This window comes from Ochotona curzoniae, unplaced genomic scaffold (genome assembly GCF_017591425.1).
Source record: "Ochotona curzoniae isolate NIBS_2020 unplaced genomic scaffold, NIBS_Ocur_1.0 patch422, whole genome shotgun sequence".
Lineage (NCBI taxonomy): Eukaryota > Metazoa > Chordata > Mammalia > Lagomorpha > Ochotonidae > Ochotona > Ochotona curzoniae.
The window spans coordinates 932,475-946,159 of record NW_024466998.1 but is presented as its reverse complement, the minus strand read 5'-3'; the positions used below and the strand labels follow the sequence as shown (position 1 = coordinate 946,159).

General features: G+C 39.7%; 1 protein-coding gene and 1 long non-coding RNA gene across 2 annotated transcripts in view; both read right to left on the bottom strand.

Moving 5' to 3' along the window:
• The window catches only part of LOC121167675 (sodium/hydrogen exchanger 9-like), a 557,393-nt gene that overhangs the window by 230,559 nt on the left and 313,149 nt on the right, over positions 1 to 13,685 (bottom strand). The window lies entirely within an intron of this gene.
• Positions 6,603 to 7,547, bottom strand: LOC121167677. Its single transcript, XR_005885623.1, has 3 exons — positions 7,120 to 7,547; positions 6,870 to 6,875; positions 6,603 to 6,688 (listed from the first exon to the last, which is right to left on the bottom strand). It is a non-coding gene; the product is annotated as an uncharacterized LOC121167677 (long non-coding RNA).

Genomic DNA, 13,685 nt, shown 5'->3' with positions numbered 1-13,685 from the left:
GCTGCTTTCCCAGGCCACAAGCAGGGAGCTGGATGAGAAGCAGGGCCGCCGGGATTGGAACCAGCACCCATATGGGATCCCAGGGCATGTGCAAGGCGAGGACTTTAACCATTACGCCATCACGCCGGGTCCAGTTATGTTTATTTTTAAAAATACAATTTATTTGCAAGGCAGGCATTGAGTAGAATGAGAGAGAAAGAAAGATTCAGCAAACTTCTGTCTGTTGTTTCACTCCCCAAATGCCCTCAGTGGCCTGGTCTTGTCAGTAGGAAGCCAAGAGTATAGATCTCCAACCAGGGCTCCAATGTGTATAGCAGGGACGAACTCCATCTCCAAGTACTTGAGCTTGTACTCTTGACATATGCAGCAACAGGAAGCCTCAACTCCAACACAACCACCCCCATGTGGGAATTGAGCATACACCAGTGGTGTTTTAATAACTAAATCAAATGATAGCTCCTTTCATTCTTTGGATATATTTATTAGTTTTTAAATGCTAAAACAATCTTACATTCTTGCCATCATTCTTACTTGATTATACTACTATCCTAAAAAACACTAGAGGATTTAATTCAGTAATGTTGCATTTAGGATTTCTTCTGTAGGGACGTGTCTTTATTGTGTATCACGATCTTTCCCAGGTTGCGTTGTTTAATATTATTCAGGTGTCATAAAACGCATCCTTCTTTTCTCCATAAACAGGTGGAAGAATTCTAAGCGTGGATTTATTTTAACAGATAGAGGATCAGTGAAATTTTCTATCTGTTTCTGTATGAATTGTTGAAGTCGTGTTTCTCTATGAATTTCTCATTCCATCTATATTCTCATATTTGTTGGCACGCGGTTGTTTATAATATCCTCGCTGTCTTGGTGCCTGACCTTTCATCTCAGTAATTTGTGTCCTCTTCGTTCCTGCCTGGCGAGTGTTGCTAGGGAGGCATCAATCTCCCGAGTGTTTTATGATGGTTTTGGTTTTGCTGGGTTTTCTATGCTGCCCTTAGTCCCCTCACCCAATTTCACGAATTTTTCTCTTTATCGTTTCCTGCCACAAGCCACTTCAGACTCACATGGTTCTATAAAGTATTTTGGGGAGGCTTCAGGTCCTGGATGTCCTGGCGGCTTGTCAATTCCTTGCAACCCCTGCTTCCACATTTCCTGCAAGGTTTCAACTTGCTTTCTGCAGGAGCACGATGCTGATAACCGCAACCCCATCCACTCTCGCGTTTTTGCACAAATATTTTTCTTGGTGAAAAATTGTTTTTTGTCAATCCCCTCTCCCTAATGTTATGATATTTTATTTTATATCGCAACAAACAGGTATATCAATTTAGAGAGAAATGGCAGTTTAACACAATGGAAAAAGATAGATTGTTCAACAAGACTGTGATTCGAGTTATTTGATTTGGGGAAAAAAAATAAGACAATCAAAAAAAGGATTCCTAACTGACTCCTTATCCCCACGTAAATTCCAGCAGCAGCAGCAATTTAAATGGGAAAACGAGACATACTTATGAATTATTCAAGAAGTCAGTGGTAATTTTGTATATGCTTTTTTTTCTGCAGTTAATGTTATAGGAATTGTTTGCGTTAGCAGAAAACTGGACAGAAATATTCTCAGCAGAAGAAACGGCTAAGCGAATTATGTCATATTTATCTAATGACATATTTTGGGGACACCCAAACGAAAGAGCTCCTGTCCCCCGGCTTAATTGGCCCAGCCCTGACCACTGAGGTCATGAGCGGAGTGAAACAGCATATGGCGGGTCGTTGCCCTTTCACTTTCACTCTATTCCACCTTTTCTTCCTTGGTCTTAGAAATAAAAAAAATAGGGCCTTGTGGTGTGACCTAGTGGCTAAAGTCCTCGCCTTGAACGCACTGGGATCCCATACGGCCGCTGGTTCCAATCCCGGCGGTTCCACTTCCCATCCAGCTCCCTGCTTGTGGCTTGGGAAAACAGTAGAGGATGGCCCAATGCTTTGGAACCCTGCACCCGTGTGGGAGACACGGAAGAGGTTCCTGGTTCCCGGCTTTGGATCAGTGCAGTACCGGCCATTGTGCTCACTTGGGGAATGAATCATCGGACAGAAGATCTTCCTCTCTGTCTCTCCTCCTCTCTGTATATCTGACTTTGTAATAAAAATAAATAAATCCTTAATAAATAAATAAATAAATAATTCTTTGAAAAAATAGCGACTATTTTAAGGAGTTCTTTATGCATCAATGTAGAAGGACATTCAAAATGCATTTTTAAAAAGTAAAAAGCTGAGAGAATAAAGGATATTTCTGTGAACAAATCCATCTCAGTATATTAACAAACATATTATACACATAACTTTTGCTTAACTTTATGGACATCTGTGTTGATGTGCATTAAATCACAGAGGTTTGTTGCTTTTCTGCTTGAAAAAATTCAAACAAAATCTTTAAAGCGGAATACAGCACTTTCCAAATGCCTTCTTCCTTTAGCTGAAATTCTATCAGCCATTCTTCATTTCTGCAGGAAGTGACCCTGTATTCTATTCCTAATGTTATTCTATTCCTAATGTTATTCTCCTTTTCTTTAAAAAAATATTTGAGTTCAGAGGAGCACACACACACACACACACACACACACACAGCAGAACAAAGCAACACAGCAGAACAAAGCAACACAGCTTTGTAGAACTTTTTCCAGTGATCTGTTTGTTTACTCATGAATGTACAATTCGTATATACCCTACATCTCATTTATTTAACTTACTTTTGCTTACCCAACAGCATGTCCTAAGCTTCTTCTCATGGCAATACATTTTAATTTTGCTGCACCATTTTTAATGGGCACCCGATATTTCCTTGTGTCTTCCTACCACCAGATTTGATTTCCCAGGAATCCATTTTCAGATACTTAGTTGCTTCCAGATGTTGGCCCTGATAAACGATGCCACGCTGACGTTTCTGCCGGGACTAGCGAGCCTTGGCAGAAGCTTCTGGCACAGGCTGCTCCTGTTTAAGAACACACAGTCATTTTCACTGGGAAACAGTCTGTCCACCAATCCATGTCTCCGGAACAATGAGCCACTTTGCATCTGCTAACGGTGCAGAGGGTACCCTTGTTACCACAATCTTCCTAACGTTATATTCTATCCATCTTTAAAAACAGTCACATCGACTCATTCTACATCCTAGGTGGTTGTTAGCACCTTAACAAAGGTTCCTTTCACAGCAGCACGAGCACTGATCAGCACTCCTCTATATCATGTAACAATATTTCTCTGAATGAATGGACTTCATCATAATTTCCTTCGTGAGGCACTTAATGAAAATCTGTGGGAGATTTCAATTTTGCTTCTCACACAAATTTCTCCTAAGGGCGTCATTCAGGAGGAGCCACGCCAGGCCACGCCAACAAGCAGCCGATCTAACCATGAGCGCTTCCTTGCCTCAGTCCGGCGAGTAGCCCATGACCGAGAGAATGGATTTACTGCTCAATTTTGGACAAAGTTAAGAGAAGAAAGGGGAAAAAAAAATCCTCCCTACAAAGTCAACAACAATAATAAATCTGAATTGCGTCAACTCAGTATTCAGTATACATAAACTCCAATTTATTTCCTCTTGGCTCAGACCAAACAACTCTACTCAATTTTGAATTTATCCAGGGCAGGGGAACATCATTTATTTTGTTTTCATTAATTCAGAGTTTGTGAACTTTTGGATATGGCCCAGGTGCAAAACAACCTTTGCTTGGGAAGGCTTTTCATAAGGGGAGAGAAAAGCAGCGCAAACATGACTGGGGCAACAGGCAAAGGGCACTAAGGGAACAATCTGTGTTTGAAAACTCTGAAAGTTCATAGTAAACATTCAAATGTTAAGTAAGCAGCTTCATCTGGCCAGCAAACAGTATGTTCTCAAGACTTTTAGAAACTATTTCCTGAGCGTAATGTAGTACTACATGTTGAGTTATTTACTATTCCTGCTGCCAAGTTTTAAAAGTCACGTGTTTTTAAACAAATATGTTGCTAATCCTATAGTTTTTTTCTGTTTTCACAAATGAATGCAACGTTATCATATTACTATGATTCATGTGGCGAAATACCACAGTAGCTCAGTATATGCTGGCTAACTAATACTAATTAAATTCTCATGGATTTCTCGACAAGATTTTCTTAGATTTACTACAGCGTGTCATAATCTATTGACTGTCAGCTAGTTGTCCAAGGTTGAACTGAAATTCAGAGATGTGAACCTATAGAAATGTAATGTGTGTGTGTGTGTGTTCACATACAGGAAGGATTAAAAATGTTTACTTATTTTCTCTCTTCTTTTTCTACATATTGCTATTTGGCTTTTTCTTTTTTTAAGATTTATTTATTTTATTGAAAAGGCAGATGTACAGAGAGGAGAGACAGAGAGGAAGATTTTCCATCCAGTGTTTCATTCCCCAAATGCTGCAACAGCCAGAGCTGAGCCAATCCGAAGCCAGGAACCAGGAACTTCTTCCAGGTCTCCCACATGGGTGCAGGGTCCCAAGGCTTTGGACTGCTTTCCCAGGCCACAAGCAGGGAGCTGGATGGGAAGCGGAACTGCTGGGATTAGAACCGGCACCCATATGGGATCCCAGTGCGTTCAAGGCAAGGACCTTAACCATTACACTATTGTGCCAGGCCCTGTGGCTATTTATTTGAAAGGGCTAGTGACAAAGGCATCTTTCACTCAATGGCCCAAAATTTCCTCAATAGCCAGGGCTGGACCAGGCTGAAGCCTGGAGCCAGGAATTCCATGCACATCTCCCCCATGTTGTGTAAGCACTCATGTCATTAGGCCATTTGCCACTGCGTTCTAGGCACATTAACGGAGCTCATCTGAAAACACAGAGATCAGAAGCTGAGATTTTAACTGGTTCTCCCATGTAGGTATCCCAAGGCATGTATTGGATGTGCTGTAGTGTCCTCCCCCCTTTTATTTTCTCTAGAATTTTATCTGAAACATAATTCTGCTTTGTATTTTTTTTTTAATTTATATAATTACTCTACGTGAGAAGAAGGGAAGGACAGTTGGGGTGGGGAGGTGGGGACAGAGAAAGCTCCCATTGGTTAATTCATTCATCAAACTGGAATAGCTGCACTAAGTGAGAGCCAGTCAAGGGCTGGGGATTCAGTGTGGTTCTCCCTGTATGTGCCACATGGTGAAGCACTTGGGCCATCATGGGCTGCCGCCACAGATGCACATTAACAGGAAACTTGAATTGGGATTTCAAAACTAGGTATTCCAACATAGGATGTATACAGCTCAACTGAGATTTTTACCGCTGGGCTGAATGCTCACCATGTCTTTAATCATTTTAGCTGGGAACCTTTGATAAATAACATTTCTGATTTTATGTTTGTATACAAGTAAGTGCCGTTGAATATCCCTAAAACTATATTTTTAAGGTGAATAATCTCTATTCTGATACTGGGGAATCAGTGAACAAAGACTGTAATACATTCTATTGTGAATACATAGGTTTTCCTTGATTTTATTATTTCTTAGTTTTAAATCCTCAGGTAATTTGTCTGAAGTGAACCTCCTCATCCCAACGGGAGATGAGTTAGAAGAAGACTTTCATCACTGGAGCATAACTTTCTTCTCTCGAAGGCGTTTGTACCAGTCAAGGTCATGTTCAAAGGTGGAGGATGACTATAGAGCAGAAGGCAGTCTAATGGAGGAAAAGGGAAATCTTTGCGGATCTATCCGGAACCAGGACATTGTAATGGCATCATTATTACCACTGGCAAAACAGCAACAATATCAGAGAAATTCCAACTTACTAGAATCTAACTTGGACTAGGAAACAAGTTACTTGCTTTTACTGACTTTTTAGAGTTTTAAAATCAATTTGTGATACAAAACAGAGCAAGCCATGTGTTCATAATACTATTGCCATTTTACAGTTGCATGAACTACAGTTCATATTTTGCATGATGTGCCCATGAGAGATACACAAGAAGGAGGCAAACCAAGTGACCTGGAGTGTTAGCCAAGGTCCGCACCATGGCTGCTAGGACAGGGGTCTTCCAGGTGTGGGAGACTGAGGCTGTGGAAACACTGGGTGTTTGTTCAGAGCAGCACTGGTACACATCTGTAATATTCCGAGTCTGTAGAATATATATATATATATACATATATATATATTAATGCATCTGTTCTTTATACATTAGTTCTGCATTGGAACAACTCTGGGTCTCAGAGAACATGGTTATGATCCTGATCACATGGTCTTCACGTGAAGAAACTTTTACTGGAAATGTTTTCAAGTGAGAGAATTTACTAACTACTCGATTTGAGTGGTCACACCGAAGGGTGATGTGTAGTGAGATTCAGTCATCTTCCCCCAACTGTCTGTCACCACCCATCCACGCAGGTGATCTTCCAGCCTTCACATCCTCCAAAAGCCCCCAGAAGTAAGAGCAGTGTTTTGGTACTTATTCATAATTTCAATTCAAATCTCCTTGAAAATAACTGCCCACCCGAGCTTTGTCCAAGGTTCTCTTTCTGTAGCGTGCTGTTCCTTTCCTGTGCTCATAAAATAATGATTATGAAGTGCCTTCCTACATAGAGAAACTGTACATACAGGTTATATATATATACTTAAGGCATTTTTTTTTACCTTGTGTGGATGCTCTGTCTCTGCCCCACTGGCTGTAGGGGAGCCCCAAATATGAGATCAGACTCTCCAAGCAGTTTGGATCCATCCGAGCCCTGAGACAGGGCATGTCCCACTGTGTTTAGAGAGCTGCTTTTTTTGTTTCAGAGATCTGGGGTTCTCTAAATCACTCCATCTGCCACCCAGACCTGTCTCACCCCTTACATTTCATTGTCTTCTTTACAATTTAATTTTACAGTTTAAAACCATGAGCTTTTCAAAAGCAAAGCCTAGAAAAATACAAGAGAAACACGTTTTAGGAAGATGAATAGTCATCATTAAGCAAGCAAAGTTAATATAAGAAATAAATGTGGTCACAGCTACAAGGAATTGAGCTTCATTAAACTGGATAAATACTGAGCAAATACTGAAGGCAGATTTCTTGAAATCTTTGAGTTTATAATTTAAGGGTGAGGGAATTTCCCCTGAATTTGCTTAATGACCTTAGCCAGTAAACACTGATAAAAGTGTTCTAATTTCTGGAGTTTGTTGGGGCTTTGGTAAGACTGCATTTACGCTAATGTACTCTAAAATTAAGAGTAACTTCTTATGTACAACTCCACAGAGTACATATTAGGATAGAATTCAGAAAAATAATATGGATCCTGAAATAAGATTGGTCTTAGATCTCTCTTGATTAATTTAAACACACACTGTTTAGAATCACAAGATCTCAAGGCTAGAGCCATCTTGTAATGTATATAGCCCAGTCATCTATGCAGTTCTTAAATATCCCAGCTCTCATCAGCAGACCGCCCAGCCCTACCTGAACACTGCCAAAGTACTTCCCAACAAGCCAGTGTCGGTAAGGCAACTGTTAGAGAATCTCTATAACTTTCTGTTTAAGTTAGGGGGTGAGGTACAGAGAGAGAGAGAGAGAGAGAGAGAGAGGAAGGAGGACATGTATCCGCTGGATCCTCTCCTGGTGTCCCGAGGCCAAAGCCAGGAGCTCTATCCAGATCTGCTGAGGCGTGACTAGCTGCCTTTCAGGAGATGCATCACTCCGAAGCTGGAACCAAAGAGCGGAGCTGGGACTTGAACCCCGGAGCTTCCCAATCAGGAGTTAACTGTCACGCTAACCACCACTCCCCTCTCTCACTTCTATTGTCATTTCTTCAGTTCATAGGAAATAAGTCGCAGAGGGTATTGGTTCCTTTCACCCTGCTTAATGCCATTCACTGAGGGGATTTTGATCAGAAGAGTGGCAGTTGGGGCAATTCTACATTTTCAGCAGAAACTGCCACTTTTCATTCGGCAGTCTCGCTGGTCACGAAAACGAAAGTGTCACTGGGTTTTGAAGGTGAGTGTACGGGCCTGGAGTCTACAAGCTATGCAGAGGCCAGGGACAGTGAATGATGGCAGTAAGGATTTTCCAGGGGATCTTCTCAGTAAATCTGAGTATTATTTTTTTTAAAAAAGTTAGATTCTCAATGATTTTGTCCATTAATGTAAAAGAGAGTTGCCTACTTAAAATAGCATACTTTCTGTGCAGAAATTGAAGCTCAGTTTCAAAAATTCCCTTAATGAATAAGTCAACAAACACCAATATCAGTGTTAGGCACTGCTGTGAAACTTCATAAATTGTTATTTTTTTTTAAATTTACAATTTCTTTTTAACTTTTTTTTTCATTTAGCTACTCTTATTCTTTCTTAACCATTTGTGTATGTTTAAAAAATAAAGGTTTACTTTATATGTTTGAAAGGTAGTTATAGAAATAGAGAGCTATGGAGAAAAAGGGAGAGGAGAGAGAAAGAGAGGGAGAAAGAGATCTTTCACTGGTTGGTCCACTCTCCAAATGGCCACACAGCCTGGGCTGGACCAAGCTGAAGCCATACCAAGGGCGTCATCTGCATCTCCTACATGAGATCAAAATCCTACAGACTTGGGCCATCTTTCACCACTTTCCCAGGCACATTAGCAGGGAGCTAGCTAGATTGGAGGGAGATCAGCCAGGACTCAGAGCACCCATTTAACAACAGCCCGGAAAGAGTTTTTTTAAAGAGCAATTTCAAACTTACAAGTAATTTGTGGGGAGGAAGACGTATGTATGTATGTATGTAGCGTCCTCATCCCCCAGTAGAGCTGAGTATCTGATCAGGGCATAGCCCCTGGCTGGTTGCCAGCTTTCTTCCCGTTTTGTCCTCACATGGTGGAGAAGAGCAAGAGGAAGCAGGTTCTCTATTTCGTCTTCTCAGAACACTGTCCCATTACCAGGGCTCCAAAAGTCCCATCTCCAAACACCATCATGCTGAGGACCAGCGCTTCAACACACACATTGTAGGGAGTACAAATATGTACAAATTAAGACTAGTAACGATGTCATTTTTAGGGCTCTGATTTGAAAGCAATAGGCTCAGTTTTTTCAGTCTCCGAATGACAATCAATCAAGATGTGGTTGAAGGTATACCACTCTATTCTCTATCGGAACCAAGTTTTGTTTTTTTTTCTGCATCAAGACTTAACACTAGAAACAAACAGAATATTGAGCCTCATATATAACCGGCTATGTTTGATTTGTGCATGCTATCTCATTTCCTTGAAGAAGGTGTTGTAAACTAAAATACTTAAAATTGAGAATATTGTTTAGTGTTGGTTTATAATCAGCTGCTTCACAATGAAAAGCACTTGATCATCAGGACAAGTGGGAAAGAAGAGTATCAAACAAGTATTCCTTCAACCAAGCTTTGAGTCCGGTATTGTAGGGTCAGATGTTGAAACACTTCTATGAAATAGCACTGAGTTGTTTAACCAAGCTGAAGACTTTCAAGAATTTCTTTGTTTCATGTTCTTATTCCTAACATCCTAATGTGGTAGTTTGTTTAGTGCATCTGTCTTATTCAAGATATATGATATGAGAAAGGCAAATATGATAGCTGATTAAACTCACTTGCTGTTTAACTAGGCCAAATTATCTGATCAAATTTTCCTTTTGCTTCGGGGTGATCTTTGGGGAAATTTATGGAGGCAGATATTTCATTGTATTAAAGTTAAGGAGGCACAGTTGATTTTCTTGTGTATCTCAATATGATATTAAGTCTCACAAATTTATATAACTCCCAATACTAAATGTAGATAGTGATATTTAAACTCTTAAAATTTTGTTCTTTCAGTGGTTATAAAGTGAACTAGCTTTGCTGACAAAAATAAATCAAAAGCCACATGAAAAGGTTAAACACAATGTCCATTAGGCTGCAGGTTTCAGATTCCAGGTTTGAATCCTGCCTGGACAGACAGGAAAGACATTCAATAGCTGGCTTAATGCTGTGAGGAGAACATTGATTCTGTTGAAAGCGATGAGAAACTGGAGAGTGTGAAATGGACTTTATAATCTGAGAGATCACTGAAAATAAAAGATAAAAATATGACATTTGAATAATGCCATTCAGCTGGAGAATGGCTATCCAGTGATTTTTCTGAAAGCACAGGTATCGATAAATCAATAGATGATGAAAATTAAGTTTGCTTGACTTGTTCCTTTCTAATGAACAGCTAAAATATAGCAAATGTAGATTGTCGATGCTGATGTTGAACTCCAGAAAATTCTTTCTTTACACTTAGTAACTGCATGGAGTTGTTTCTTTCTTTCTTTTTTTTTTTTTTTTTTTGCAGGAAGATTTATAAAGCTCCTCTCTATACAACTTGCTGGTATCTAAACTGATGTACACCCTTGACAGTATAGGCAAAATGTCAAAAATTATGAGTTATTACAATATGAGAATGTATTTCTTTTGGTTTCCAAGGAAAGTGGTTATATTTTCACAAAAAAGCCACGCGTGCATAAATCAATTCTGAATGAGAGCTCCATCTTTGCCTTACCAACTTCACTTTTGTTCCAAACTGTTTAGGTATAAGCATTCTTCGGAAAGTTCATAGAAGATGTGTGTTTTGAAAAAGCTATGCCTGGGTTTCTATTTGTGGCAGCAAATTGTTCATTTTAGTTTTTCCAAGCGATGTATTAATACATTAGTTTCTCAGGGTGTTTCCCAAATACATGACAGCTAATACAACACAGTTCTTATCAGTTCTCAAGCGAATGTGGCAGAAATATTGAGAGGGTGTATTCAGTGAGGGCCAGAGATACAAAAGACTGCAATGATATTCCCCTTTCTCCCTCTGCCTCTATCTTTGATTTTTGACATAGCATATTTTTAATTTACATTAGTGTCAAAGGATTATTGCCTCACTAAATAGTCAGCAAGTAAAAAGAGCCTAGCCCAGCAGGAATGTGGGCAAGGGTTAACAGTAATTACAAAACGAACAGATGACTCCGGTCACATATTACAGTGAATTATAAGTTAACCACATATCATTAAAACTACAGTCGTATTTCATTCTTAATCATTGGTTTTATAGATATAAAACTACATTTAAAAATAACAATTTTTTTGTTATAATACTGCCTGTGTGGTTTTTTTTTTTAGCATCAAAGTAAGTTTATCTTTTCATTCCATTTTTCATGAACTTTTAGAAGTCCTTGAGACTTCAAAGTTAGCCCTAGATATCTCTCAAGGTTCTTGGGTTATGTGTTGTTTTTATGACTTTCAAAGACTACTCTATATGCAAAAAGCATCAACTACATATAGAGGGAGACTGTCTCATTGCAATGCACTAGAAAGATGTGAGCTAGAAAGAAGAACTAAATACTGTAAATTTTTGTTCTGTGGACAAAAGCCCCACCCCCATGTTGGACAGACATACAAGCACCTTCTATACGTTACATGATGGGGGCTGCTATGCTGTTCAGCAGAGCGCACAAGTAATACTTCTAATCTAAGTACAGCCAACTACACTCGTTCCAAACCCTGTTCAAGTCTATGTTAATGCAGTATTTGTATTTGTGTATTTCCACCATGGAGACTTATTAAGTATGTGTATGCAAGGGGGTAGATATTTTTCAAAGAAACAAGTCAATATGTAGAAAGACTGGATAAAATTGAGCTATTTGGAAAACGCAACTAAATTACTTGTGAGTCGGCCAACTGTAACGTTTGGCAAAAATACATTTAAATATAGAAGGATTCTTAATTTATATTGCTTTGCTGGATGTCTTTAACTTTTGGCTCAGAATTAAAGAAACAGTAGTAGAAATTTTAAGTTCTGATCCATACATTTTGGGTATGCTTTTGTAAGAAAGATAACCTGGAACTCCAGTACTCAAAAAGTAAGCATTAAAAAAAAATTAAATCAATGCTTTTCAATCTAGAGGATGGCAAGTAAAAATACATATCAGTGAAAATTAAATTCTGAGAAATTTAGTTTCTTTTTCATGATTTTTTTGCTTGTTTGTTTTGCATTAGTTGACAAATTCAGAGTACCTGATAGGCTCTAAGAGGCTTATCTTTCTCTGATTCAAAATTAGGCAAACATTTTTGGAAATTTATTTGGGTTAGAGAGATAGTGTTTCCATGCATTTGTTTGCTTTCCAAAAGCCTGTAGCTGTTTGGCTTGGGCTTCGGTGTGAGGTTGGGGGTTTGGAATACAATCCTGGTCTCTTACGTAGGCGATGGGAGCCCAATTACTTGTGTCATTAATACTGCCTCCCAGAGTCTATGCTGGTGGAATATCTGGGGCCAGGAGCTGAAGCCAGAGCCGAAAATCAAACTCAGGTACTGCAATGGAGGAAGTGGGTGTCTTCACAGCTAAGCCAAAAGTCTGCTCCTCACATTTTAAAAAATGTAATATTTCCATCTGGTTCTTTTCACATTTTATTAGATCTGCTCTAGATTCCAATATTCTTCTCTGTTTAAGAATATCAATTACTCCAATTTTAAATTTTCTGTCAGTTCCAGTGATGATTTCACTTCATGGGATCTGTGTTCAGTGTTTGGTTTTTTAATGGAGGCTGTATTGGGCATCTTACTATTTTGGCTCATGAGGTCGTGTTTTCCTTGGGTCAGTCTTGTCCTGTAATGTCTACAAGAGATCCCCCACAATTGTGCGGTTCTTTAGTGGTTTTAAGGAAATGGGAAGGGATCAGTTCCAGGGTGGAGAACATCCTTATCACCACCAAATTTATAACCATCCAATTTCATTCCTTTGAGCAAACTCCTCTGTCAGGAGTTCACCTCCAACTTTACAGAATGAAACAACCGTGGCAAGAGACCATCTCTGTGGGTTGTCCTTTCTCCATCCTGGGGCTTTGGAGGTGCAGCAGATGGAGAAGACAGTGACCAACAGGAAGGTAAGTAGTTTTCCTAACCCCTTTCTCAATATCTTTACCCTGCTGGCACCTTGGTATATGACATGAGGAAGGACCCTAAGCATCAGGAAGGAAGTGCAGGCAGAAGTGTTTCTGCTCTGGCTGCTAATACTGGACTGCAGTTATCCTCCGTGCTTCAAGGCGGCGTTGGCCTCTCTTGCTGTTCAGGTTTTTGTTCTCTGCTTATGTCTATGTTTTTCCCAGTCAGGTGGTCTTTCCAGGACCGATTTGGAAGGAATGATGCAGAAGCTGGGGCTAGCCCGCAATCTGCTCATCTCTGAGTTTCTGATTCTTTTCTGAAGAGTTGCTGTTGGGAATGGTAGCTGGCATTGAAGTTGTCCCTCTTAGGGGGTAACTAACCAGGGTCAAGTTTTAGTCTATTCGTAGCACACATCAGAAGTACTAAACTCAAACCTTAGCTGAATTAGAATAATCTGAGAATACTAGTATATATTAAGGTATTGTTACCCTGGCAGGGCCTGCTTAAAACACAGCTGGGCATGGTGTCGTCAGCAGCCTGTGCCCCTTGGTATTCTCTGACATGGCACAAAGGGCATGGAAGACAATCATGTGCTCCATTTGTACTGGGACTGATATATTTTCAGATACTTTGTTCTTTCTTTCCTATCTTATTACACGTGTGCTTTCTCACAATTTGTTTAATGTTGGCTAGGAAAACAGCTCCTTTGCTTAATGAGGTCTGGTTAATTGGCTCCATTTATACTTCAGATACCGAATACCCCAATATCCTTTCTGGCAAATCAATCTGAATATTCAGAAAAATGAGTGAAGTCACAAGCATGCAGATTTCTACAGAATCTAT